Here is a 26,940-nt window from a genome sequence, read left to right on the forward strand (position 1 = left end):
GTACCTAGGAAAGATAGACTTGGTTTATTGCATGAATGTACAGGTGCATGCAAGAAACCATAATTCCTGCCCATAAAGAACAGAATCATGAGATACTCCAACGATGTGTGTTTCTCCAAAGCACTATCACTTGCAACTTAGTTTTATAACAGCTTTATTGAGCTATAATTCACAAACAGGTATCCTCAGCTTTGCCAAAGTTTGCTGTATACCACTTTGCGTTTATGAAAAATCTACATTAGTCATCCTTTTCTCTAACCAAAAGAAATCCAAAGACGGTTTTTGCTTTTATGCGAAAGGCAAAAAGCAAAAACAGCGTTCAGCATTTGATCTGCAGCAAGCCCTCATGGACGCAGTGCAAACCTTGGCAAGGAGAGTGGATGGCACTCGAAGCTCCTCCCCAGGGAACCACACTCAGCATCTCAGCATCAATCTGCCATAGCTTTGAACGATGTCTCTGAGTGTCTGTGCTTTATCTTGATTTATTCTGTGTATTCGTTAGCAAGATGTGGCCTAAGGTAATTGCTTCTGTGCTTTATGGTATTTGGGGCTCCTGAAAGGTTTCGTAGGAACAGTCTACTGCAAGCAGTGAGGGAAACCTGTTCATTCAAAGTGCACAGTGCAGCGGTTTTCAGTTTATTTGTAATTGTGCATCTATCACCACTAACAAATTGAGGAACAGTCTTGTCACCCCGCAAAGAAACCCCTACCTATTAGCAGGCACTCCCCATGCCCCTTCCCTAGTAACCACTGACCTACTTTCTGTCTCGAATCTTCATTTCTTAATTAAGAGGAATCTTAATTTCTTGTTACACTGTGTACATAGCATCAAATATTGGAACGCGCCGCTTCATGACCGAGAAAAGCTGAAGCAGCTTTGGTTTGGTGTAGAAGTCCAGAATCCGTCTCCTTGCTCTGTGACCTTGGATAAATTGTTGAACCAGATCGTTTCCTCATAAACTGAAGTTTGAACAGTGTGTGTGTGTGGGGGGGGCACCTTCAGGTTTAAAAACAAAACAAAATAAAACAAAACACCCCTCAGGTTATAATTCCATTACTCCGTCCTAGCTAGCCTTTTCCGGGCTTCCCTAATAAATGTCTTTTTATCATTAAGATTTCACCCCAGAATTGCGGCGGCCGACGCCTTTCCGTGAAGGACCCTAGAGCAAATGTTTTCTCTTTTTCTGTTCTTTTCGGTCATCCGTTTCTGGCGAACAGAGGAGAAACTGCAGAGCCCGGGAGCGGAGTCCCGCGCGGTACCCGCAGGAAGCCTCGCCCTGCCGGGGACCCCACCCTCCGCGGCGCCCCTGGAGGGAGCCCGCCGCCGCGCGCGCCACCGGCGCGGGAGGGGCGCGGCTCTGGGGGCGGGCCCAGCAACTCCGCAGCCAATCCGGGCGGCGGCGCGGCCCGGGGACCGCGGCTGGCCCGGCGCGCAGGGGGCGGGGCGCCGCTTGACAGTGGCGGTCGCCGGGCAGCGGAGCCCGGGAGCAGCGAGGGAGCGCCGCACAGGGCAGCCCAGGGAGCGCGAGCGGCGCAGGCGGCAGAGGCGGTGGCGCGGGGTCACCGCCCGCTCGGGCTCTCGGCGCAGGGGAGTAGCCTCCTGCGGCGGCAGAGGCGGCGGCGGCGACGACGTGCGGGCGATGCTGCAGGTCTCCTCGGGCGCCGGTGTCCTGACCTCTTCCTGAAGGTACCCAGCCCCGCCCGCCCCCTCGCCGCGGGCTCGGCAGCGCCCGGGAATGGCTTTGTGAAGCTCTGGGCTCCGGCGGTCGGGCGGTGGGCTGGTGCGCGGGGCGGGTGGGGCTGGGCGGGGCTGCGCTGTCTGGGCCGCTTTCCCTGCGAGGAAGAGGGTGGCGGCTGAGGGAAGCGGGCTGGGGGAGGAGGGCTGTCTCCCGGCAGCAGCTGGCGGCTTTGCCATCCTCTGTCCTCCTGCCCCCATGTGGTTTGCAAGAGGTTTTGTTGCAGCAGAAAGTTTGACGCTGAGACACGAGGAGCCGGACTCGGGGGTCCCGGAGGCCCGCCCCTTTAGAGGGAGGCAGGTCACCCTTGCCGGGGACGCCAGAGACCTGAATGTGGGCGTGTAGGAGTCCAGGCCACTTTCTGACCCAAGCGGCATTCCTGACGCGGGCTCTTCCCTGAGGAAATTCCCTGTGGGATCCCCCTCCTTGGGGCGGGGGCTCGCCGGAGTCAGGGTGTCCAGAGCCCCCATACTGTGGCTTTCGCTGCAGGTAGTTAAGTCTGCCCTACCTGCTAATTAAAGATCCCCAAACAATGTGTCCAGGGTGCCCTGATTACTTCCGTCACATCTTGAACAGTGTCTTAATACCACATGCTTCCAACTGGAAGGGCTGGGTTGGTGCTGGGGAGCACGTGAAAAGGTGTAGAAGTTATGGTCCAGCACTTGGGGTGAGAGGCAGGGAAAAAAAAAAGAATACCAGACACACGTACCCACTTGAAGATAGGAGAAAGCGTCAACCTTCCAGAAGAACAAAGAGGTGGCTTATTTGCTTTACAAAACTTCCTCTAATGCGGAGAAGTAGAGTTAGCATTGAGTTTTGCACAAAACTGTGGGAACACGTCTGTGGGGACGTAGCTCGGCGTGGAGGTAGTGATGTGGCTCTCATGTGGCCTTGAGTAGCTCTCAACAAGTATAGGTTGAATTCTCTTTAACTCTAATCAGCCTGATACCTTTCTAACCACACGTGGGGATTCTCAGAGTTACTTTATTCGTTTCTTCCCAAGAATGTTCATACCGCAAGTCAACTACCTCATACCAGCTTTTGGGCCCTGGAGACAACCTTAGCCAAGGACGTCAGCATCATGTCCTGGCTCATAACATTTGCCCCACAGCAGGTCACACCACTTCTGTAAGAACATTCACTTGGTGAAGACAAGGAAACCTCCTTAAGCAGTGGTGACACAACATACTGAGCACCTACTATGTGCCAGATATATTACAAGCTGTTTTCTGTACATTTTAACTCTGATTCTTATAGTCGCCCTGATGAGGTGTTTGTTATTACTTGCCCTCTTTTAGGGTTTAAAGGGTTTTGCAGTTTTTCCAAGGTTGTGTGTCATATGATAGAGGTGGGATTTGAACCTGGATGTGTCTGACTCCCTGCCAACACTTGTGTCCACTACCCTATGTTCTCCCAGTCCCTTGTGAGAGGCAACTGCCCACATTATGGGACCGGAGGAGATCCACATATGGCAGCATGGACTGTGTCTCCTGGCCTCCTAGATCAGACCGCTTTATAGACTGTCTCTCCCTCTGGGAACCCACCATGGTGTGCCTGTGTTCAGCAGATGTTTCCTTCACCAAAGGGATTCTGCAGACTCTTCCAGCACCCTGCCAACCCCCAGGATGGCAATCAGGTGGAAATCTCCAGACATGTAAAACTCCTTGCCCTTCCAGATGCCTTATTTAGTTCCAGAAGACAGGTTACCCAGCGTTCCCTGCATTGGCACTTAAGAAGCAGTCTCTATTTTAAGTTTACACATATAAGCACACCCCCACCCCAACCCCCCTTGGCAGCAGCACATCCCCTGCAGTGTTCACCCTGGCTCACTCTTCCTCCTGTACCAACTGTCAGAGCATTCCTGACCCAGCTCAGCCCACTTAAAACCAAAGACGGAAATGGAGTCTCTGGGATGGTGCTGTCAGCGCAGGGAATCCCTGGTTTCGCCTCTAGTGAGCAGAAGGCAAATTAACTTGGGGCCCTCGAGCAGGAAGCAGACCTTCTCCATAGTGCGAAACACATGCATGTGGGGTAGCCTGCTGTCAGCACTGCAGAAGATGTGTGTCACCATATAGAAACGCTTTTACTGGCTGTTTTGGTGATGGATGCGGCCCCATGCCTACTTCTGATCTGATTACTCACTTTTATATTGAGCCAGTTGTCACTTGGTTGAATGGTGTCGAAAACTGGTGTCACAGTTGTGAGAGTAAGTTCTGAAGCTGTGCCTAAAAAATGTGTCTATTATTATAAACTTCAGCCACTGTTTTTATTATTTCCCTCGAGTGTGTGTGTGTGTGTGTGTGTGTGTGTGTGTGTTCTCTCCCTTGGTATAGTGTTCGACTCTCTCTGGTTCCAAAATGATTTGCAGTGCTAAGGCTAAAAAGAAAGAAATGCGTTTTTGAGCTGTGACCATATGCTGCCTGGAAGCATATCGCTGTAGTTGGCGTTTTTCTCATGTTACTCTAGTGCAAAGCATCTCCAAGTCCCATGTGCAGGCTCTGGGACTGCGAGTGGGCTTTCCCATCTCATTATTCCACTGCATCCCCTGTAGCGGTGGTGAGGCTTGAGTTTAGAAGACAGTGCTGTCACCTCCCCTCTAATATCTCTACACTGCCAAACACTGGAGGCAGCACTAATTCACGTTGGGAAAGTCGAACATGAGGTTTGCTCACCGTCACTCTTGCACCAGAATGGAAAAGGTACCAAAAACATTTGGGGGGATAAAGAGTGAAGTTGACATCTTTAAATGACTAGGAATCTACAGAATGATAGCAAATTGCTGATATCATACCATTCTCCTGAAGTTGGCTATAGGCAGATGCCTCACTAACCTAAAACTGTCCAGCATCAGCAGACGTCCACTCTGCATTCTGTTCTATTTTTAAGACTTCTCATTAACTAGCAGTCCACATTTAGTCCCATATTTCATCAAATCTAAAATGTCATGAGCTCTTAAGCCATAGCATTATTTTTGTTATACAGGAAGAGGAAAAAAACCACCAGTTGTGTGATGACATGCCACTTCAACAGTCGTCTTCTGTGACGCTGCATGAATATGTCACACCAGCTTCTCATTGTTTTCAAGTTCCCTTCATCTCTGCCATGGGTTTTGGTACTTTTTCCTGCGGGTACCTTCAGTAGGTAACGTCTGTTGCATTGCTTATGGTGTGATAGGCAATGGGGGTTCCATATGAAGAAGATTCATCTTCTGTGTTTTTCTTCCGTCTGGTGTACCATTTGGAATTTTCTTTGCAAGGTAATACAGAAATGCCACACAAAGACAAATGTTTCCTTTAGTAACATAACTTTTATGCCCCCATAAAAGTTCGTTTTGCCTTGGTGCATACACAGTAACATCTTTAAGTGCCAGACCATAGTGTAATCTTTTAGAAATGTAATCTTTTAAAATGACAATTAAAAAGAACACGTGCTGCGCTAACGTCCCTAACTTAGTGGAAGCGACAACAAAATGAATAGTGATGACCACGTTTATGCAAATGCAGGGAAATGACAATTGCGTTGTGACTTCTGCCAGGTTGCCAGCAGTTTTAAGAGACCAACAATGGTTTCAGAGATGTTAAAATGCGGGGGGGGGGGGGGAGGGGGGAAACGGGGGGATGCAACTTGTCAATGAAATGTGTTATTTGTGCCGTTCAGTTTCATGACCTCTAAACTGCCTACCTGCTTGCACTTATTCATTCATTCATATGGTCATTCTTTTTGTTAGGCGCAAGCTCCAGGAGGGCAAGGACTTTTTCTGTCTTGTTCTCTAGCATATGTCAACCACTTAGAAGAGTCACTGACACATAGTTAAGCTGCACAATAAATAGCCATAGAAGGAGTGAATGAATATCCCCCTTGGGAGATAAGAAGACACGTCAGGCAGCTTACTACTGCCCTGCTGTAGTGAGAAAACATATTCTTAGACTCATGACACAGACAGAAATGCCACATGCAGCAAAGGCTACAGAGCAGCTTTCAGTCCTTCATGGTATTTACAAAGCCCAATCCACCATGTCTCACGCCATTGCAAAACTGGTTTCCGGTAGAATAAATTCCACTGTGGCTTTTATGGATGTTTGACCACTGATGGAATTGATAACAGCTAGTATCTTGGTTCTCTTATATGATCCAAAAGCATTAATTACTTGCATTTTGTGCTCAGTTCAGTTTCATGCACTTGTCCTTTGTAGGTGTAACATGTGCCAGACGACAGGTAAATATCTTTTCCTTCAGTAGTTTCCTCTGAAACAGACACTCAGGGCTGGTGACCTTGTCTGAATGGACATCCCCAAGAAAATATGTATCTACTTAAAGGCCTCACCTTACAGCCCACTTTTTAACCAGCCCCAAGGGCCATCTTTACATTTTGACATTTGACAAAGAAAAAGACAAAAGAAAGAAAAGAGAGAAAAAAAAAGAAAAGAAAAGGAGGAAGGAAGAAAGAAAGGAAGAGAGGAGGGAAGGAGGGAGGGAGGAAAGGACCGCAGGAAGCCTTGATGGGCAAGCCAGACCCCCACCTGCCAGCGCCTCTGCTTCCTTGTTGTTGCTCCCTGGTCAAGCCAAGGGCACTTCTAGGCCAGGGCCAGGGAGTGGATGAAGATGCCAGCGGAAGGCGTGGCTGAGAAGGAGCAGCAGGCTCTGAAGCCATCCTGAGGATGGACGTGGACTAGCATTGCCCTGATAACCCCCCAGCCTATGAACATAGTAGCTGGACCTGCAAAGATGCACCCGGATTCCAGTCCAGGGACATGTGGGACTTTAAAACACTAGGTGACAAACCAAGGTTACTCGTGGGTTCTAGGATTAATCTAGGCAGCTTGTTCAGGGAGAGGGTAAGTGCGATGGGCAGAGGCTTCGTGATTGCCTCCCCTGCCTTTCCCCGCGCGCACAGGTGTAGCTGCTTGGCCTGGGAGATGGGCTGGGAAAGGACCTGGCAGCTAAGCCAGAGAAAGCTCTTTCACATGGAAAAAACCATGGTGGATTAAATCTTTTTGGTTTCAGACTCGGATAACTTGCATGTGATTGCTTTTATTAGGCATTGCGGGAATTCCCGTCATAGTGCCATGGAAATGAATCTGACTAGGAGCCATGAGGTTGTGGGTTCGATCCCTGGCCTCTCTCAGTGGGTGAAGGATCTGGTGTTCCCATGAGCTGTGGTGTAGATCACAGATGCCGCTTGGATCTTGTGTGGCTGTGGCTGTGGCTATGGCATCTGTAGCTCCGATTGGCCCTGTAGCCTGGGAACCTCCATGCCATGGGTGTAGCCCTAAAAAAAAAAGAAAGAAAGAAAGAATTGTGTACATGGGCCTGACAAAAAAAAAAAAGGCTTAAAACTTGTTTTTACTGAGCAAGAAGGGTAGAATGAAAATGAACCAAAACAGAATAATCTTAGAACACTGTGGTTCTGTGGAGTGTTCTAGTGGTGCCCAGGATTTGTTTTTATCAGTTATGGTTAGACAGACACATGTGGAAGTGACGGTCCTGATGGAAGAAGTTTATGATGCTGACAGCCTCCTAGAAGCAGGAGCCTCTGTATATGATGCCTGGGGAAGCTGTGGGCACAGAGCGGGGGGAGATGGGGAGTGTGGACAAGAGTCTTTATTGTGGTTCCCACTGGGAGGGACAAGAGGGGCAAGGTAAGCAGGTTGGGGACTAGCTAGTCTGAAGAATTTCAGAGGCTCTGGGACAGGGGCTGTTGGCAGGTACCTGCCTGTGAGGGGATGAGAGCAGGTAGTCAGGGGCTTGGCAGGGGGGGGGAGTGTGAGAGCCAGTAGGAGGTGATTAGGTGTGTGGGCTCTGGACGGGTGGGTTTGCACGAGAAGGCTCGCTGGAAGGCAGGTTGTTTATCTCTAGGAATTGGCTCATCCTGGGAGAGGCAGTCCCTCCAGGGTCCTCAAGGCCCCAAGATGTCAAAACCCCAGAATACAGAAGATAAAAGGCATGGTTAATACACAGGGATTTTTAAAACGGCCAACTACTGAATCAGGCCCAGGTGCAGCCAAATGTGCAGAAATGCCCAGCTTGGGATCTGACACCTGCTACCCAGCCAGCAAACATTCATTAAATCTGAGTCGTGGTGACAGATGGTCTGCCTGTGCTCACAGTCAGTCTCCTCTGGGTACCGAGGTCAGGTGTGCAGTGTCCATCTTGAGAGAAAGAGAAAAGCGAGAAACTGCGCCCTGTGCGGAGGCTGCTGAGATGAAAGATGAACCACCCAGGATGAAGAGGAGGCAAAACACTTAATTTCCAAAAACATAAATGAACCCTTAAGCAAATACATCTTCAGCTTTAAGATCTTAAAATCTATAAGGTAATTATATCTTTGGGGTAATTCCTTACTTACAGTGGATTTGGAATATCAATAAAGATGAGAAAGATGGGAAGTTCCCTGGTGGTGCAGCAGGTTAAGGACCCAGTGTGGTCACAGCAGTGGCTTGGATTTGATCCCTGGCCTGGGAACTTCCACCTGCTGTGGGCACAGCCAAAAAGAAAAAAGCAAAAAAAAAGAGGAAAAAAAGTCAGGAAGCCTGGAAGTGACAGGCAACTTTGTAAAAGGTTGTTTTTCAAAGTAAAATTGTGAATTGTGTGTTGCGAATGGTGTGCTTGGGGGTAGACTTCTAAGTGTGAGTCACTCAACAAAGCATGAAACATACTCTTCTTCTCAACTGCACAGTCAGGATTGATCAGATGAACAGACGATTGACCTATGTATAAAGAGTGGTCCTGGGAGAGAGTTATTTGAAGGCAATTAACGGGCCATGGGGTGGTGACAAGTCTAGACATAGAATGCATGGTTAATACACATGCATTAATGCTTTAAAGTGTGCCTGTTTAACAAGTGTTTGCTTTGAGGACGCTGATAGAAGGTGGCGATGAGTTGAGATGGACCTGAGCTTGGACTCCAGGCTTTCATCTCAGTGACAGATGGCAGTGCTTGAGGGTGGCTGTGTTCCGACTCACAGCTCAGTGAAGTCAAGGCGCTGTCCCTCCAGTCGGCCATGGGACTTTCCTTCATTTGGTTGGTTAATGGTCAGAATGTCTTCAAAGTCCTATGACTTTCCTTAGAATCCTGACCATGCACGTTACAAAATGATCATAAAGAAAACATGAGGAGTTCCCGTCGTGGCGCAGTGGTTAACGAGTCCGGCTGGGAACCATGGGGTTGCGGGTTCGATCCCTGGCCTTGCTCGGTGGGTTGATGATCTGGCGTTGCCGTGAGCTGTGGTGTGGGTCGCAGACGCAGCTCGGATCTCACATTGTTGTGGCTCTGGCGTAGGCTGGCAGCTGCAGCTCCGGTTGGACCCCTGGCCTGGGAGCCTCCAGGTGCCACGGGAGCAGCCCAAGAAATGGCAAAAAGACAAAAAAAAAAAATAGAAAAAAGAAAACATGGAGTTCCCGTCATGGCGCAGTGGTTAACGAATCCGACTAGGAACCATGAGGTTGCGGGTTCGGTCCCTGCCCTTGCTCAGTGGGTTAACGATCCGGCGTTGCCGTGAGCTGTGGTGTAGGTTGCAGACGCGGCTCGGATCCCGCGTTGCTGTGGCTCTGGCGTAGGCCGGTGGCTACAGCTCCGATTCGACCCCTAGCCTGGAAACCTCCATATGCCGCGGGAGCGGCCCAAGAAATAGCAACAACAACAACAACAACAACAACAACAACAACAACAAAAGACAAAAGGCAAAAAAAAGAAAAGAAAAGAAAACATGAGCAGATCAGTGGAATCATCTAAGAAGGGTAGGTCCTTCCCAGTGCGACCTCTGAGGCTGCCCTCTGCATACAGTTCCTTCGGGTCTGTGACTCTGCACACATCCCTTTCGAGATTGTGTAGGAGCTTATCTGTGTTGATGGAAACTGCAGAAATGTTTTCACTGGAACACAGCTGCTCCCCTTTTGTGTTTCCACGCTGACGTCATAACTCTTTAATTAAAGTAGCCATGGTAGCCTGAACTGGCCGGCGAAAGTACCTCTGCCTGGCTTATGTTGCTGACCTAGATTTGATGTGGGCCAGGACGGGCTCTGGATTTAGCCCCACCAGCGAGGCACTGTCTCTTCACCTCCCATACAGGCTTTTCTGGCCTTTTAACCTCTGATCCCCTGCAGGAATCAGGCCCATGGCAAAATGGAATATTCAGTTGGATGGATTTCAACTATCCAGTCACATCAACCTGCCTCTTGCTTTCACGGATTTCTCAACATCAGTGATATGCGTGTCTTTGGCTTCCTGGAGCTCTTTCTTTGCGTTGAGGTTATAAGGGAGACCCCATGTGGGAGGGTTCGGGGAGAGGGGTCAGCCTCCTGGGAGCTGATCCAGGTCTTTGCATTCTGTTCTAACTTGAACCTTCATGAATTAGGATTGTTCTCTTTGGGGAGTGGAGTGGTAGGAGCCATACCCTTGCTTATCTCCTCAGCCCTGGAGCCTAGGAAATGCCTGCTTAGTAACTATTTGTTGAATTGTAAAATAGGGTTTGACTGGTTGACACAGAAATTCCCATCCTTCTTCGGCTCAAAGATTCTTATTGCTTACGAATAAAAGTCCTCACAAAATACTTGGTAATTTGATAGTGGAATCATCTAGAATAGGGGATCAAGAACATCAAGATTGAAATTTTAGGGAGTTCTCTGGTGGCCCAGTGGTTAAGGTTTGTCACTGCCATGACTCGAGTTTGATCCCTGGCCTGGGAACTTCCGCATGCTGTGAGTGGGTGAGGCCAGAAACAAAACAAAGCAAACTGAAATTTTAACAAATAGATAAACTTGCCTTAACAAATTAAAAAATCTATTACAAATGAGCATTGTTAAAATTCTATGATGTTGGACTGAAAGCTAGGCAGATTAAAAATAATAGTATCAGAATTATAGATTTTGATTTAGATTTTTTAGTGACCTTAATTTAACATGTACAGAACAGCAATACAGCTTTTGAAGGAAGGATCAATCACCTAATGAAGCTTGCTAGAACAGTGGAATAACAGCTTGAAGAGAAAACAGTAAGAAAAAGAGTAACTGATATCTTGGTCATAAACAAATATTGCAAAAAATTTCCAATAAGACTTAGTGTTACATATTGGAGAAAAAAATGCTGTAATGATGGAGACAAGTCATACTTTTGTCCAGACCCACAGAATGTATGATGACAGTGCGAGTGAACCCAGATGTAAATGATGGGTTTCGGGTGGTTACCATGTATCAGTGCAGGTCCATCCATTGTAACAAATGTACCACCTGTTGGGGGATGTGGATCTTGGGGGAGGCTGTTCACCTGTGGTCGACAGAGGGCATATGAGACCTCTCTTTGCTTTCCCCTCAATATTGCTGTGAACCTAAAACTGCCTTAAAAAAATAGAGAAAGAGAGGAGGGAAGGGAAGGAGGGAGGGAGAGAAAACCAGCAAAGCGATGTATTTCTTCCAAGTTTGAAGGCAGTGAAGATTTTTCTGAATATTCATGTCATCTTACAAAAGACAGATGCATTGGAATATAGAAAACTGAAAATCACTTAAATAACAAAATATAATAAAACAACTCTAAAAGACACAATGGCAGATTGAGAAAGAACATGGCTAATGACAACTTACCTAAAATGTATAAGGAGTTGATATCAGTATGAAGTATTGCATCATTTACGTATTCCAGGAGGTCAAGGGTGATGAGCAGCCGTTTTGGATATTGAAATTCAACTGTTAAGACATAGAGAACAGACCTGTGGTGGCCAAGGGGGATGGAGTGGGGGGGGGGGGGGGGGGGGGGGGGGGGGGGGGAGAGGGATGGAGGGGGAGGGGGGTGGAGTGGGGCCGGGATAGAGTGGAGGAGGGAGCGAAGTGGGAGTTTGGGGTTAGCAGATGCAAGCTATTATATAGAATGGATAACAGCAAGGTCTATCCTGTGATAAGCCATAATAGAAAAGAAATATATGTATATATACACACACACACATATGTATGTATATGAATCACTTTGCTGTATAGCAAAAATGAATACCATGTTGTAAATCAACTGTACTCAGTAGAAAAAAAAAAAAAGAAATACAACAGTTAGATCATCATTTGATAGGCCCAGAGCACGAAACATACACATTAATCACTGCCACTTAAAGGTGTAGTTTGTGCTTTGACAAAGATCAAAAGTTGTTTGGAAAGTTGGAAATGTATATCCACCGATGGCTTTCTCATTTGTTGCACTAGTAAAACGTAAATAACAATAACAATCCTTGAAGCACCACTAGAGAAGGCAAATTGTAGGGGTTTTTATTCAGAAATCACTTAAGACAGAATTACATGTCAGAATTTGCTTCTCATACTTGTTTTTTTCCAGACAGCAGAAAGCAATTCAATGAGAGACTATGCTGTAGACACTTAGAGCTGCTGGTGGCACATTACACAGTATCTCTAGCTTAGCTGTATCTCTTAAAAGCACACTTATCAGGAGTTCCCTGGTGGCTCAATGGGATAAGGCTCCAGGGTTGTCACTGCTGTGGCTCTGGTCACTGCTGTGGTGCAAGTTCGATTCCTGGCTCAGGAACTTCTGCATACCACTGGGGTAGGTAAACAAACAAACCAACCCCAAACAAAAAACAAACCACCACCACCACACACACATTTATTATTATTAGAACCAGTTGTTCAGGTTTTGAGATCTGGTCTCAGTCCTAAAATGCTCACTTAAACGATGTTTTTCTAGTTTCCACGGGAGGTAGAGGTGGAAACTCTGTGAGTATTGCATGCCGCTGCAGAATAACCTTCTGGACCATCAGAAGGATCCGAGTGGAGGTTGGGAGGTCCCTTGAGCAGGGGCTGCGTTGTATCGGATATGTTTTGGGGATGGCAAGAGCTTTGACTAGGACTGAGCTGGGCTTGCCATCCCCTTGTCAGGAGTAAGTGCTGTGCAGCTGGTACCAAGCTAAACTCTTCATGTCCTCTCCTTGCATCATTTAACCCCCACCCAGCCCCTGGGGCAGAGACCCTGTTAATATCTCTAATTTATACACTAGCAAACTGAACAACAAAGAGGTTAGATTTTTTGCCTTGTGTCACCCTGATGGCAAGTGGAGAAGCCGAGAGAAGAAGCTGGAGTGTCTGAGCCCAGAATGACGCATTTAAGCACCTACATCATACTCTCAGGGAGGGCGTTTAATGTCCCTCAGACTTAGCTTCCTTGTCTGTAAAGTGGGGCCATTCATTCTTATGGGCAAGTTTGTTGTGAGTTTGCAAGAGAGTGTGTATAAAATATCTAGGACCCTAGATGCAGAGCCGTTGCCTGTTGTTATTGTGGTGGTTGTTGTGGGAAATGACTGTAGTGCAACAGTCTCGTCAAAGTCCAGGTATTTGTGACTCTCAGATCGAGCCCATCACGCCCATTCCCCGGGCATCTGCTCTGTCCTGGTTGTTCACCATGACACAGCTGCATGAGCTTCTTTCCTGACCTCCCTGAAGTCCAGTCTCGAACCCTCTCCTCTCCACCAGGACCCATCTTTTCTTCCTTCCATAGAGTGACTGGATGCATGGGAAGCTGCAGAATTGGAAGAGGAAGCTTTAAAAGGGAGGTGGGCAGAGCAGCACAATGCCTTGCAGGTACCTCCACCCCCTCACCAAATCAGTAGAATTAAATCATCAAAAGTAAAATAAGAGAGGAGTTCCCGTCATGGTACAGTGGTTAATGAATCTGACTAGGAACCATGAGATTGCAGGTTCGATCCCTGGCCTTGCTCAGTGAGTTAAGGATCCGGTGTCGCCGTGAGCTGTGGTGTGGGTGGCAGACGAGGCTCAGATCCTGCGTTGCTGTGGCTCTGGTGTAGGCTGGCGGCTACAGCTCCAATTAGACCCCTAGCCTGGGAACCTCCATATGCCTCGGGAGCGGCCCAAGAAATGGCAAAAAAAAAAAAAGTAAAATAAGAGGAAAGTTTCCACTCAACACTCTGGTGCCAAGAACTGGGAAATTATCATCTCCATTTGTTATCTCTCGAGTCCTGGATCTGTTATCTTCCCAAGTAAGAAGAAAACCGTAGGCAACCTCTAGTGTACTCGTGCATCAACGACTATAGAGAAAGGGTATATTATGAGTTCCATAAGGTCTTAAGTAGTTAGTGACCTTAAACATTCTTATAAAGATAAATTCCCATTTTTCTTTCTTTCTCTTTCTTTCTTTCTTTCTTTCTTTCTTTCTTTCTTTCTTTCTTTCTTTCTTTCTTTCTTTCTTTCTTTCTTTCTTTCTTATAACGTTTATTTTTTCCATTATAGTTGATTTACAATGTTCTGCCAATTTCTGCTGTACAGCAAAGTGAGCCAGTTATACATATGTATATGCTTTTTCTCACGTTATCCTCAGTCCTATTCCATCACAAGTGATTGGATATCATTCCCTGTGCTATACAGGAGCATCTCATTGCTTTTCCACTCCAAATGCAATAGTTTGCATCTGCTGTTAAAATACCTCTCATTATGTTCCTCCTGCCCTTTCCTTAAAGAAATCCTGGGCATCCATTTAGAAGTTTTTAGAAATCAATTGTGAAGTTACTTTTTTATACTCACAGGTCCCACACCATGCGTATATGACACCTCATGAATACATTTTAAAGACATTTTAGTGCATTTAAAATAAATTAATGTTAATATGTTTAAAATATGTCTTATCAGGCAAGTGATATATGTTCAGTGTTGAAAAATGTAAAGATTTAGTTAAGCAAAAGGAAGAGAAAAAAACCATTCATAATTCCACCTCCTAAATATAATCAGTTTGCATGTTTCCTCCCAGATTTCTTTTTTTTTCATGTATAGATATATTGTATACAAGATGGAATCTTGTCTATACTGTCTTATAAATTGCTTTTTTTCACCTAGCACAATTTTTCCCAAATATCTCTCCATGACAGTAAATCATTTCGTAGATTTTTAGACAGAAGATCATCAGACCTCAGTCCTTGTGTTTTGCGACACCAGAAAAGCCTCCGCTTAGCGCTAAGGCCAAGGACTTTGTGGGTCTGTATACAAAACACACTCTGCCTTGGGGAGTTTTTAAGTACCCCGAGCGGGTTTCACCTGCACGGGGAGCGGTCTGCATCTGGACCCCCACCTCTGCCCACTACTGCTGTCATCCTGAGCCTCCCGCTGTTTATCTGCAGGGGGTCTCGGTGTCATCCTGGTGGTTCTGACACAGAAATACAGACAAGCTTTTCCTGCCTGGCATCTCCTGATAGCTGAACATCAGGAGACACAACCCTGCCAACTGGCCTCTTAACACCAAGACCATCTGCTGATCAAACACTGCTGTTCAGCATGCTGCCACCCTCCCCATCTTACGGTTTCCATGTCTACAGCTGGCTCTCCATCCCTGCCTCCCCTGGGAGCCAAGATCCCAGTGGTCATTGAAACCCACAGCTAAGGACCAAGCTTCCTGAGAGCTTAAATCTCCTTTGCCGTCCATCTCAACTAGAGCTGTTCACAAATGGCCTGATGAGCTTCTCCTCCTTGTATTTCTCGTGATTAGCCTCTGATTCAGAGCTCATGTGCAGTGGGGTGACTGAAATTCGGTTGCCAGATGGACAAGCAATCAGCCTGTCTTTATGGATCATGCGGCTTGAGTGTATCAATCGCTGAAACCTCCAGTGGCTTCACAGTGAACACTAAGCCAGGTGTTTTTTACCAGCAGAGGCACTTCCTATTCCTCCATGGTTCTTTATGCAGGCATTTTACCAGGAACATGTAAATTGCTTTTTGCTACCTAGGTTCTCCAAAAGCCCATGACTGCTCTTCGAATAAGTTCTAAGTAATTAATATTTTTTAAAACACCATCTTCATTTCCTGTATCCAAAATCTGCCATCTTACCTCCACCTTCCTGCAGAAAAAAAGTGTATGGATGGACGGATGGATGGATGGATACACACACACACACACACACACACACACGTCTGTGTATTTACGTGTATGTATATGCATACGTAATACACACCAGTACACATTTTAAAAAAATGAGCCAGAGTCACCATTCTCTAATCACAACTATTTTTATTCTTTGACCTTCTCCACGAGGAACACTGAGCCTTGAAATCACCAGGCAGCCAGGGCACCCAGGCCCGCATGGGCAGCTTCTTCACCTGTCTGGTCCTCTCACCCGACTTCAAGCCTCCTTTCAGCAGGGCCGTTCCTCTTCTCCCTCTTCTTTCATTATCAACAGTGCCCTGACCTTTTTGTCATGGTATTTTCTGCAAGCATCACAGCAGTTAAAGTTTCCGGAAACAGTGCTACCTATTGAAGAGGTTTTGAGTTCTTTTGTTTTTTGTCTTAAAAGAAGCCATTCCGTGCTTCGACTTTCATGGCACTCCTGCAGCTCGTTGGGTTGTACCTGCAAGAAAGGGTTACTGCCCTCTGCTTCCGTCAGAGATGCTGAGAAGGGCTGTTTTGATTTAGGTTCAGCGCAGCACTTATTCTGAGCTTTCTCTCTGACTTGCTGTATAAGTGGCTTATTCCTCCGCAGTGGTGGTGATCCAGGCCCTGGGGGACCACTCCAGCCTATTCGAATGAACTATCAATAACGTTAAAAGCCTTCCTAGACACAGCATTTGCCAGCACTTACAGGCCAGTGCAAATGGGATGAGTGGCTTTTGGCTGTTTTCGGTTTCTCCTCAGTGTTTGTTAAACAGTCAAGGCATTTATCAGAAATGGCCGTTGGACACACATTCCAGTACGTGCTTTTCATTGTATTTTCGCTGAAACTGTGGGACTCTATTTCTTGTTGGATCATGTCCTTGGCCCCAGAAAGGAATCCTGGAAGTGTTGAAAAGGAATTCTGTGTGAATTACCCCTATTTAGCAGAAGACCAGTCAGAGCTGGCACAGCCTCCAGAGCTTTCAGCCAGGACTGAGTGTGAAAACTGTTGATTAGGAGCAGGGAGAGGGGGCCAGGATCTGCCCCCCTCTCCCTGTCCCCCTCTCCCACCCAGCAGAGCATTGCAGGCCTGATGACCCAGCGAGGGGCCAAGCCAGCTGGACCCCAAGCTAGAAACTAAGAAACACAATTCAGAACGAGCCAGGGACCTGGGGAATGGCCTCGGCGGATTTCATTTGCATCTCGGATGGGCTTCTCCCTTGGCATTTGTATGAAAGGCAGGCAACGTGAATCATGGATTCATTCCCTTTCATGCTTTTTCTTCTCGTCTTTCTTTTTGTGAGAGGGGGTGGGGGTGGGAGGCGTCTATAGCTTGGATCAAGTTCTTAGAGCTTAGAGGAATCCATAACGAAAAGTGTTTAGGAACTATTTCAGTTTTTCTCCCCAGTTTAAAACACCCTTCCCTTTGCTGACTGTAGGGTTTAATTCAGGTTATCCTGGAAGCGAAGAAGGTGTTTTAAACTCCCAAGTTCAGTTACTGGGGCTTGGAGGCGGGGAGCCCTTTAAACCCAAACCTTTATCTTTCTGGTCACCCACTGAGTCCCGCAAATGAGAGAGTCAGAGGGAGGCTGCTCTGATGAGGCTTAATGGTGTGGGGCAACAGCATCCACTGTCAGCATGGTCTGAAGGCTGTGGGAGGATGCTGGACCACGGAGAAAAATTGGGCAAAGTGGCTGCCTATCCAGCTCTGCGAACAAACTTTTATTATTTTGGCTCAAGCAGACATAAATGCCCACGACTTTGACGATAGCCCCAAACAGCTAAAGGTCCAAATACAGCTTCGGAATTCTAAATTCTAACATACACCCTGCTAACAGTAACCTAAATGTATATGATCTTTTGGATCATCAGTGTCGTAAGAATTTATTATATTCATTTTGTTTTCCACTCGGAATGTAATTTCCTCAAGAGTGTTGGTCTTGGTCAATATGGAAAGAATGGATCCTTGAATGACGTATGTACATTCAGCAGAGTCTCCTTTTTAAGAATGACGTACCTGAAGTAATATCAATCAGAGTGAAGCCAAGTTATAAACAATTAAGTGGGGTTTTGGTTTTTTTTTTTTTTTGGCTTTTTAGGGCCGCACTTGCAGCATATGGAGGTTCCCAGGCTAGGGGTCCAATCAGAGCTGTAGCCGCCGGCCTACACCACAGCCACAGCAACGCCAGATCCTTAACCCACTGAGCGAGGCCAGGGATGGAACCTGTGTCCTCATGGATGCTAGTTGGGTTTGTTAATCGCTGAGCCACAAGGGGAACTCCAACAATGAGGTTTTGAGAATTTAAGGATTGTTCTTTACTATACCACACACTGGGCTGACTTGACTAAATATACATTTAGGAAAAAGATAAAGATATGCAATTTTTATTTTTAAAAGTTTTCTATTTTTAAAAGTTGATATGATTATCTTCATATCAACATTATTACCTGTTGTAGAAAAGGCTTAACCTTATTTTAAAGGGGAGTGTGTAAGTAATTTTTATTTTGCACTGTCTGATTGGCTCCATTCCCTTCTGCTAATCTTTTGAATTATCGTGAGTTCTGTCTGTAAACTGAAAATAAAGTTTCTGGATTTTTGTGAATGGATTTACTTATTTGCAAAACTTTGCAAAGTGGTCTCTCTCTTTTTTTTTTTTTTTTTTTTGAACACCTGTTAAATAAGAGGATATACTTTACTGAAAGGAGATCTTCATTGAGAATTCACCAACCAAAGCAGATGAAAGTGATGCCTGCCTGAAGTTAATCTGATTATCCCAAGTTGATCCTAAACCGTTGCTGCCTAAGTGCCCAGTTGATCCCTCTGTTTACAAACTGGGCACTGCCTTTGACCTCAGCAGTAGCTGTTTGGAGGGCGGATGCAAAGTCGGTCACTTACCACTTCACAAACACAACGAAGCCTCGTGTATCTCAGGGATGTATTCCAAATATGTTAGTTTTTCAGAGAACTTGAGCTCACTTTCGGGTGACTCTTTCTAAAGACACTGTGTCTTCTGAAACAGAGCTGAAGTTAACGTTCCCTTTTCTGGAGGGCTTGAACCTTCAGTGGGAACATGGGAAGGTACCTGCTGGGGCTGGACAAGTGTACATGTGGGGTCCCTTGTCCATTAGGCTAAGTTACCCCAGGTGTCTTTGCTTTCTGACTTATTCACGCTAATTTTTCCCCGGGCCTTTTCCCTCCACAGATCATTGTCACTACTAGACCTAGTGGGGTATTTAATACATATCCATTTCCTACGGTTACCTGAACGGCTCCACCCCATTTTTTTATGCTCTGAAGAGCACTATAAAGTTCTGTTCTTTTAAAAAATAGTAGGAGAGTTAGGATTGACTACATTTAATTGAGTCACGACACTTCTTGGTTTTAATTATTCTAAAAATGGGTTTGGGTAAAAGAATAGCTTCTAGTTCATTGTTATGCCATTGGTAAAATTCTAAAAGCTACCTTACAAGTTTTAATTTTTGAGCTCTTTAGAAACTGTAAGTGCAAAGCTCCTTGTCCAGCTTCAGGTGAAGTCAGTCTGATTGTAACTTGACCAAAAATGTGGGTTTAATTTATGTTGTATATGTGTAGTGCACATAGCATGAGTAATAAACTAATGCAAATAATAAAGACCTAAGGGGATTAAATGGGAGTTTTGAAGAGCTCACATCATGCACAGTATGTGTAACTGTAACTTTTTAGGAAGTGCAGAAAGATTTAGATATATTTTGAGTTGTGTTTCTTTCAGATTTAAGTTATTGGCCACACACTAAATGGCTTGATGACTTGATTTCTATGTATATATACCTACAAACTAACCTTTTCTAGTACATGCTTCACAATCAAGAAAATTTTTATTGATTTTCAATTAATTCTTTCATGGAATGCAGACAATATCTCCATATTTCATTACACCTCTTCCAATATTTATCTATTTCACAGTGCTTTTTTTTTTAGCATTGCAGGTCGATACATTTAGACTGTAGATGCAAACATTTATGGTTTGCTTGCTGGAAACTTCTATAGGGTTGTGATGGCAGGGGCTATAAATAGCATAATTAGATACTGTGTATTAGATGGAAACATAGTTCAGTTATATAGAAAAGTCTCCTTCACAGCAGCTTCTCCTTAAAGCAGCACTTTTTTCCCCTTTTCAGTTCCAGACTAGAGTTGCTCACAGCCTTTTTTTCTTCACACATGCCAGTCAGCTGGAGATGTGGCAGTTGATCAACAAAACTGCTCTGCAGGTGTTTACCGATAGTTTCCCTAAACCATCCTGGACCGGAAGTACTCAGTTGCTTTTCTCCACTGATGAAGTTCACAGGCTATTTATACATTGTCCCTTACATCTTAGGTTTGAAAATCAGGGCCTCATCCCAACGCCTTTTAGCTGGTCCAGGTGGGAGCCTGAGTGAGCTGGGAAAGCTCCTTGGATGAAGTGAAGAGTCAGTAGGTCAGAGCAAGGACGTGAGTGATATGACTCCTCCAGCATTGTTATTATTATCCGTCAGGGAACCTAAGTTCACTTTATCTGCTCCACGGGTGGGGGTGATAATGTCATCACATTTGACTTTGGGTTATAACGTCGTAATGAGATGGGCAGTGAGGGGAGAGGAATCTCAGAGAGTGACTCTGGAGTGTGTGTATGTGTAAGTAGCATCCTAATGATTCTGGAAATTACCTCAGGAAGATGTAATCAGCTAGACCATGCTGGCTTATCAACATCAGGCCATGTTCCTGCATTTCTAATTTGATTACCTGCAAGCTAGTATCATGCAACTAAAAGATACCTTGTATTTTATGTCTTGATAGGGAAAAAAAAAGAAAGATTAATGATACATTCAGAAATGTTCTGACTCTACTCAGGAAATGATCACTTCTCACTAATTTTGCATTCCAACCTAAAACAGCCCTGTCTGTGCTCAGTAGTTAGAAATTTGTCAAATCCAGGCACTAGGAAAGATGTCAGATTCATTTTCTCCACCCCTGTATGTACTGTATTTATTTGGTTTATTGTTTTCTTCGTCAGTGAAGAGATTTTATTTACATATTAGTGTCAGAAAATGTAAAATTAAGTGATTCACCAAATTTACCATAGGGGGTATATTCTATTTTTATACTGATTAACCATCTTTTGGGACATAAGGCACAGGAAAGGCTTCCCTGAAGTATATATATAGTAACTTTTCAGCCCACAGAAGTGTGTTGCATTTTGAACCCATATGACAAGTAAATACATATCTGTCCTAGGTATCTGAAAGGAGGCTATGCAGTGTGATTTCCTGGGCACAAAAACACCAACATGAGGATTGCAAGGCTTTTGAGAGCTGTAAATCTGGTTTTCTGTTTAGATATGCATCATATCTTAGGGTATTTAGAAATTAACTGGTGCAAAATAGTATACCATCTACAAGAAATCATTTTAAAGGCTCATGGCCTTATAATCTCTTTCCAATCATCTTTAGTAGGCACTTTCCCCACAAGCAGACAGTGGCTTGTTACATGAACTTGATATTACAGCGTGCAGGCAACCTTCTCAGATTTTACAACGGACCAAAGATGGCTTTTATGCTGATAGGTAATTCTAGAAGAATGTCAGTTTCCCTGGACCCCGGAGCCACACTCTGACACCTGCTCTCATCCTAGACTCCACTCACCTCTCCACTAGCCCCCACCAGGGAGGCCCTGAAATCAACTGCTCGGACCAGAGGTATCAGGTGGGGGCCACTGGCTGAGGGAGATGGTACCAGAAAAATGCAAGATGAAACTCCAGTCCTTAAATAGCTCAAGGCCTCAGGAAAGAGGAGATGAACATAAGAACAACAATGAAGCAGCTAAACTATGGAAAACGAAGTCATCAGTTGTGTGAGGTTCTAAGTTGTTTTCTTAGAGAACTGATGCAGAGGAAATGGACCTAAAAGTACGGCTGATTTTGTCGGATATATTCCCACCAGCAGAATGCAGGGGTTTCAATTTCTCCACATCCGTGCTAACACTTGTTCTCTCTTGTTTCTTTGTTAATAACCATCTTGACAGGTGTGAAGTGGTCTCACTGTGGTTTTGATTTCCATTTCCCTGATGATTAATGACATTGAACTTTTTTCATGTATCTCTTGGCCATCTCTATGTCTTCTTTGGAAAAATGTCTATTTAAGTCCTTAGCCGCCCCCCACCCCTTTTTCCTTTTTTTGGCTGCCCCTGAGGGATACAGAAGTTCCCAGGCCAGGGACTGAATCTGAGCCACATCTGTGACCTATGTCACATCTGCAGCAGTGCAGGGTCCTTAACCCACTCTGTCACAGCAGGAATGCCAGTCCTTAGCCCATTTTTGAAGAGCTGTAGGAGTTCCTAATGTATTTTGGAGATTAATTCCTTGTCAGATGTATGGTTTGCAAATATTTTCTCCCATTCCATAAGTTGCCTTTTTATTCTGTTGATTGTTTCCTCTGCTGTGAAGAAGCTTTTTGATCTTAGAGGAAAAGCTTTCAGTTTTTCACCATTAAGGATAATGTTGCCTGCGGGCTTTTCATAATTAGTCTTCATTATGTTGACGTACTTTCCCTCTGTTTCTAGTTTGTTTAGAATTCTTATCAGGAAAAGCTGTTGGATTTTGTGAGATGCTTTCTCTGTGTCTTTTGAGATGATGGTGATTTTTATCCTTTATTCTGTTAACGTGGTGTATCACATTAATTGATTTTCATATATTGAAACATCCTTCCATTCTAGGGATAAATCTCATTTGGTTGTGATGTTCAGTCCTTCTTATGTGGCGTTGGCTTAGATTCCCTAGCATTTTTTTTTTTTTGCCATTTCTTGGGCCGCTTCTGCGGCATATGGAGGTTCCCAGGCTAGGGGTCCAATGGGAGTTGTAGCCGCCGGCCTACGCTAGAGCCACAGCAATGCAAGATCCGAGCCGCCTCTGTGACCTACACCACAGCTCACGGCAACGCCTGATCCTTAACCCACTGAGCAAGGTCAGGGATAGAACCCGCCACCTCATGATTCTTAGTCGGATTCGCTAACCACTGCGCCATGACGGGAACTCCATAGATTCCCTAGTATTTTGATGAGGAATTGCAACATATTCGTCAGAGATACTGGCTGTGGTTTTCTTTTCTTGTGGTGTCTTTGGTTTTGGTATCAGGTTAATGCTAGCTTCATAAGATGTTTGAAAGTGGTCACTTCTCTTCTGTTTTTTAAAAAGATTTTGAGAAGGATTGGCAATAACTCTTCCTTAATTGTTTGATGGGATCCACCATGAAACCATGTGGTTCTAGGCTTCATTTTTTTTTTTTTTTTTTGGAGATTTTTGATCCTTGATTCAATCTCTATACTATTATGAGTCTGTTCAGACTTTCCATTGCTTCATTATTTAGCCTTGGTGGATTGTATATTTGTAGAAATGTATCCATTTCTTCTAGGTTATCTAGTTTGTTAGTATAAAAATGTTCATAGTATTCTCTCATGATCCTTCTTATTTCTATAGCACCAGCTGTAATGACTCCTCTTTCATTTCGGATTTTATTTGAGTTTTTTTTTTTTTTAATCTTAGTCTTACTAGGGGTTTGTCAGTTTTGCTTATCTTTTCAAAAACTAACTGGAAAATATACTAGTGTGTGAAAATTAAACAACGACATGTTCTTGAACAACCATTAGGTTGAAGAAGAAATCAAAAAGGAAATTAGACAAATGAAAATGAAAATGAAAAACAAAAAAACCCGCCAAAACTTATGGGATGCAGCAAAAACAGAAAAAAGAGGAAAGCGTATGGCAATAAACATTTACATTAAAAAAAGGAGGATAAGCAATGAGATCTTGCTGTGTAGCACTGGGAACAGTGTCTGGTCACTTGTGATGGAGCATGATCATGTGAGAAAAAAGAATGTATGCATGTATGTGTGACTGGGTCACCTTGCTATGCAGTAGAAAATTGACAGAACACTGTATGTAAACCAGTTATAATGGAAAAAAATTTAAAAAGAGGGAAAAAAGATCTCATAGAATATAACTTTACACCTCAAGGTGCTAGAAAAAGAAGAACAAGCTAAGTCCAAATTTAGCAGAAGGAAGTAGCAAATTTTAGAGTAGAAATAAATGATATAGAAAATAAAAAAGCCAAAACCAAGAGTTGGCTTTTTGATTGCAGCTTTGCTTCACTCTAAAATTAGGAAAATAAGTGTGCCTGGGGTGGCTAGATTAATTGCAGCAGGTATCTATATTCACGTGATTTGGAGCAGAAATATGATTGTGCAAGGACACAATGTGTATCGGTATCCTTGCAGGAATGCTTTACCGTGCCTCTTAGTTTAGGCATATGGAAATGCTCATCCTGAACCTCTCTAAGAGACATTTGAAGCTCCTAGAGGGCGTGCTGTCAGTGACTGCCAGGAGAAGCCACTGCAGACTAATGACACCATAGCAAACCTTTCGGACCATTTGCTGCAGAATTATTTTTGCTCAGCTCATGTCTGCAGCAGGCTCCTAGACTTCACCCACAGTTACTTGGTGTTCACTAGGTCTTTGCCAGGATGCACCATGAAATGATGCTAGGAGTCTGATTTCTTGCTTTAATTCACCCTTTTTCCTTGTCTAAAGCACTTTGCAGTGGGGACAATAACCTAATACACTGAGTTCAGTGTAAACAGGAAATCTGGCAGCAGTAACTGGACCAAGGGCTAACTTTGCAAAGCCAAGTTTTAATGAGTGATTTACAAAGTAATTAATCAGGAGGCCACTGTCCCAGGAAAATGAGGATAAGTGCGTCCTGCACTGACTTGGTGCCTCTCCTGGCTGCCTGAGGCAACAGTATTTTATGGACCTACGTCCTCATGACCAGTAAGCTTCGCCAAGTAACGTACTATTTCCAGGACTGAAGGGAGAAAGTTGTGAAATTTAGATTCCACTTCTTCAGTCTTGAAAATGAATGAGCCAGTGATGACCCATCAGTGGATCAGAAAATCAATTTCGTGATTCAAAACCAGCTATTTTTAAAAAATTAAATAAACTAGGAGTTCCCGTCGTGGCGCAGTGGTTAACGAATCCGACTAGGAACCATGAGGTTGCGGGTTCGGTCCCTGCCCTTGCTCAGTGGGTTAACGATCCGGCATGGCCGTGAGCTGTGGTGTAGGTTGCAGGCGCGGCTCGGATCCCGCGTTGCTGTGGCTCTGGCGTAGGCCGGTGGCTACAGCTCCGCTTCAACCCCTAGCCTGGGAACCTCCATATGCCGCGGGAGTGGCCCAAGAAATAGCAACAACAACAACAACAACAACAACAACAAAAGACAAAAGAAAAAAAAATTAAATAAACTAAGAAATATCTAAAGCGTGTCATGTAGAGTTCAACAGTTTGCAAAAATTTTTTATGCACATGTAACTATGTGTACCCATGTTGGTACTGGATTGTAATATAATATCTATTTTTTTTTTTTACTGTGGATTTTGGTCAGGGAGGCTTAAGAGTTATTATTTAAAATTTTTTGAAGAATGGAAGTATTCTTTTTCAATTACATTTTAGATATAGTGATCAAGAGATAATTTATTTCTTTATATTTAGGAAAAATAACTTCTCTAGGAAAATAATGAATGTACTTAAAGTTACTCTATTTAGATAAGAGAAATGAATATGCTTATATGACCCTTCAAAAATATGACATTAGCTGTAAACTGATATCTCACACTAATAAAACTATCCTGAAATATTTCAAAGCTACATTTATAACTATATGTTTGTAGATACTGTTAAAGTAGGCAAACCAATGATGATAATGCAAATAATTTAAACATTTTCATTTCAAAATTTAGTCTTGGCACTAAAAAAGAATAAAATCTAATTTTTAAAACAGGAAGTCTTCTGTGCAGTAGAGAACACAGTTGGGCTATTTTAAGGCTGTCACCAATAAATTTTTTTTCATATATTGTCATAGAAATTCTATAAAGCTCCATTACTTTTAGTATTTGAGTAGTTTTCTTCATCATCCACAGAGGTACATTTGTTTTCCTTTTTCAGGTGAGGGGATCATTTTGCTTTCAAGAATTATTATTTTTACTTAAAATATATAGAGCAAAGAAACAACATAGGAACATACATTCCAGAACCAGATTGTCTGGGTTGTGTGGCCCAAAGCTGGTTCTTAAACCCGTCTGTGCTTCACTTTCCTCATCCATAAAACGGAGGAAAGAACAGTGTCTGTATTGGGAAAGGATTAAGTGAGCCAATGTTTATAAATCTGGCAAGTTAGGAAGTGCTCTCCGAGTGTCTGCTGTTATTATGGCACCTACTCAACCTTTGTTCATTCAGCATCGCTCCTGGAAGATCAAATACTGAGCTGGGGCTTGAAAGGCAGCCTCCAGCATCTAAAGAGTAGGACTGGGCAGATCATATTCCTGGAAGGGAAAACAAGAGGGGGGGATGGAAGAAAGCAAAGAGCCAGTTTGGTGATGGAGAGAGGGTGAGCTGGCTCGGGCAGTGAAGATGAGAACTCTTTTCTTAAATTAAGTGCTAGTTGCCCGCAGCTGAAACCAAGACCAGATGTTGACATTTATTTTGGATTTTTCCCCTTGGCCAAGCAGCCTAATTCCTGGCCTTTTCCTTCCCTACCACCTCGTGCAAGCTTCTAGTTGCCATTTCTCCAGTCTGCCTGTTCCCTGAGTCTTGGGTCTCAGTGGAGCAGTTGAAGGGCTGCAGACGTGAGAGAGGTGTAACTGATCACACAGGACTCATGTGGCCCAGTGCTGATCGGTGTGGCTCTGGTTGGCTGGCTCACCTGTCAGAGGAAGAAAGAGGCGGTACTGCCGTAGTGTACAGACTTTCTTACCTCCCCTTCCCAAGCCAACTGCTATGGTTGCAAAAGGCTTCAAATATTCTCTAATCATACGAGGTATGTGGCACAAGTCTTCTCAAGTGCATTTTGCCTGTGAAAGTGTAAACCCCGGGCATTCTGCTTTCTCTAATAATTTGTCATGCTGTGTATTTATTCATAAAGTCTGTATTATACAATGGAAATTGTGCCTCAAGGCTCAGGGTTGAGACCAAAGGAGCCGTTTCAGGGAAGTCGAAGTCTCATTTGTTAATCACTCGGTCAGCCCCAACTAGGAGGTTCCAGATAGGAATGAGATGCTCAAAGAGCTCAGACTTGGAAGGAGAAGATGTAGTTTGCATGTTATTGGGAACCACGAGTAGAATTAAAAGGTTGTTTCAGTGGCGGCTTGAAGGATGGAGCGGTCAGTTACATCTTGAATATGGAGGTGCTGTTAGAGACCCTCCCATGAGCACCAGCACACGTTCACTAAGGACCTTCTGCAAGTGGGAAGCTGGGCAACACACGTTGGTATAGCGGGAAGGTAGAC

General features: G+C 44.5%; 1 protein-coding gene across 1 annotated transcript in view; it reads left to right on the forward strand.

Moving 5' to 3' along the window:
* The first annotated feature begins 1,550 nt into the window (after positions 1–1,550).
* The window catches only part of FRY (FRY microtubule binding protein), a 425,213-nt gene continuing 399,823 nt past the window's right edge, over positions 1,551–26,940 (forward strand). The window contains exon 1 of the mRNA XM_047755896.1: positions 1,551–1,687. The gene's annotated coding sequence lies outside the window, so the exon portion shown is untranslated. The remainder of the gene's footprint in view (positions 1,688–26,940) is intronic.

Source organism: Phacochoerus africanus, chromosome 13 (assembly GCF_016906955.1).
Source record: "Phacochoerus africanus isolate WHEZ1 chromosome 13, ROS_Pafr_v1, whole genome shotgun sequence".
Lineage (NCBI taxonomy): Eukaryota > Metazoa > Chordata > Mammalia > Artiodactyla > Suidae > Phacochoerus > Phacochoerus africanus.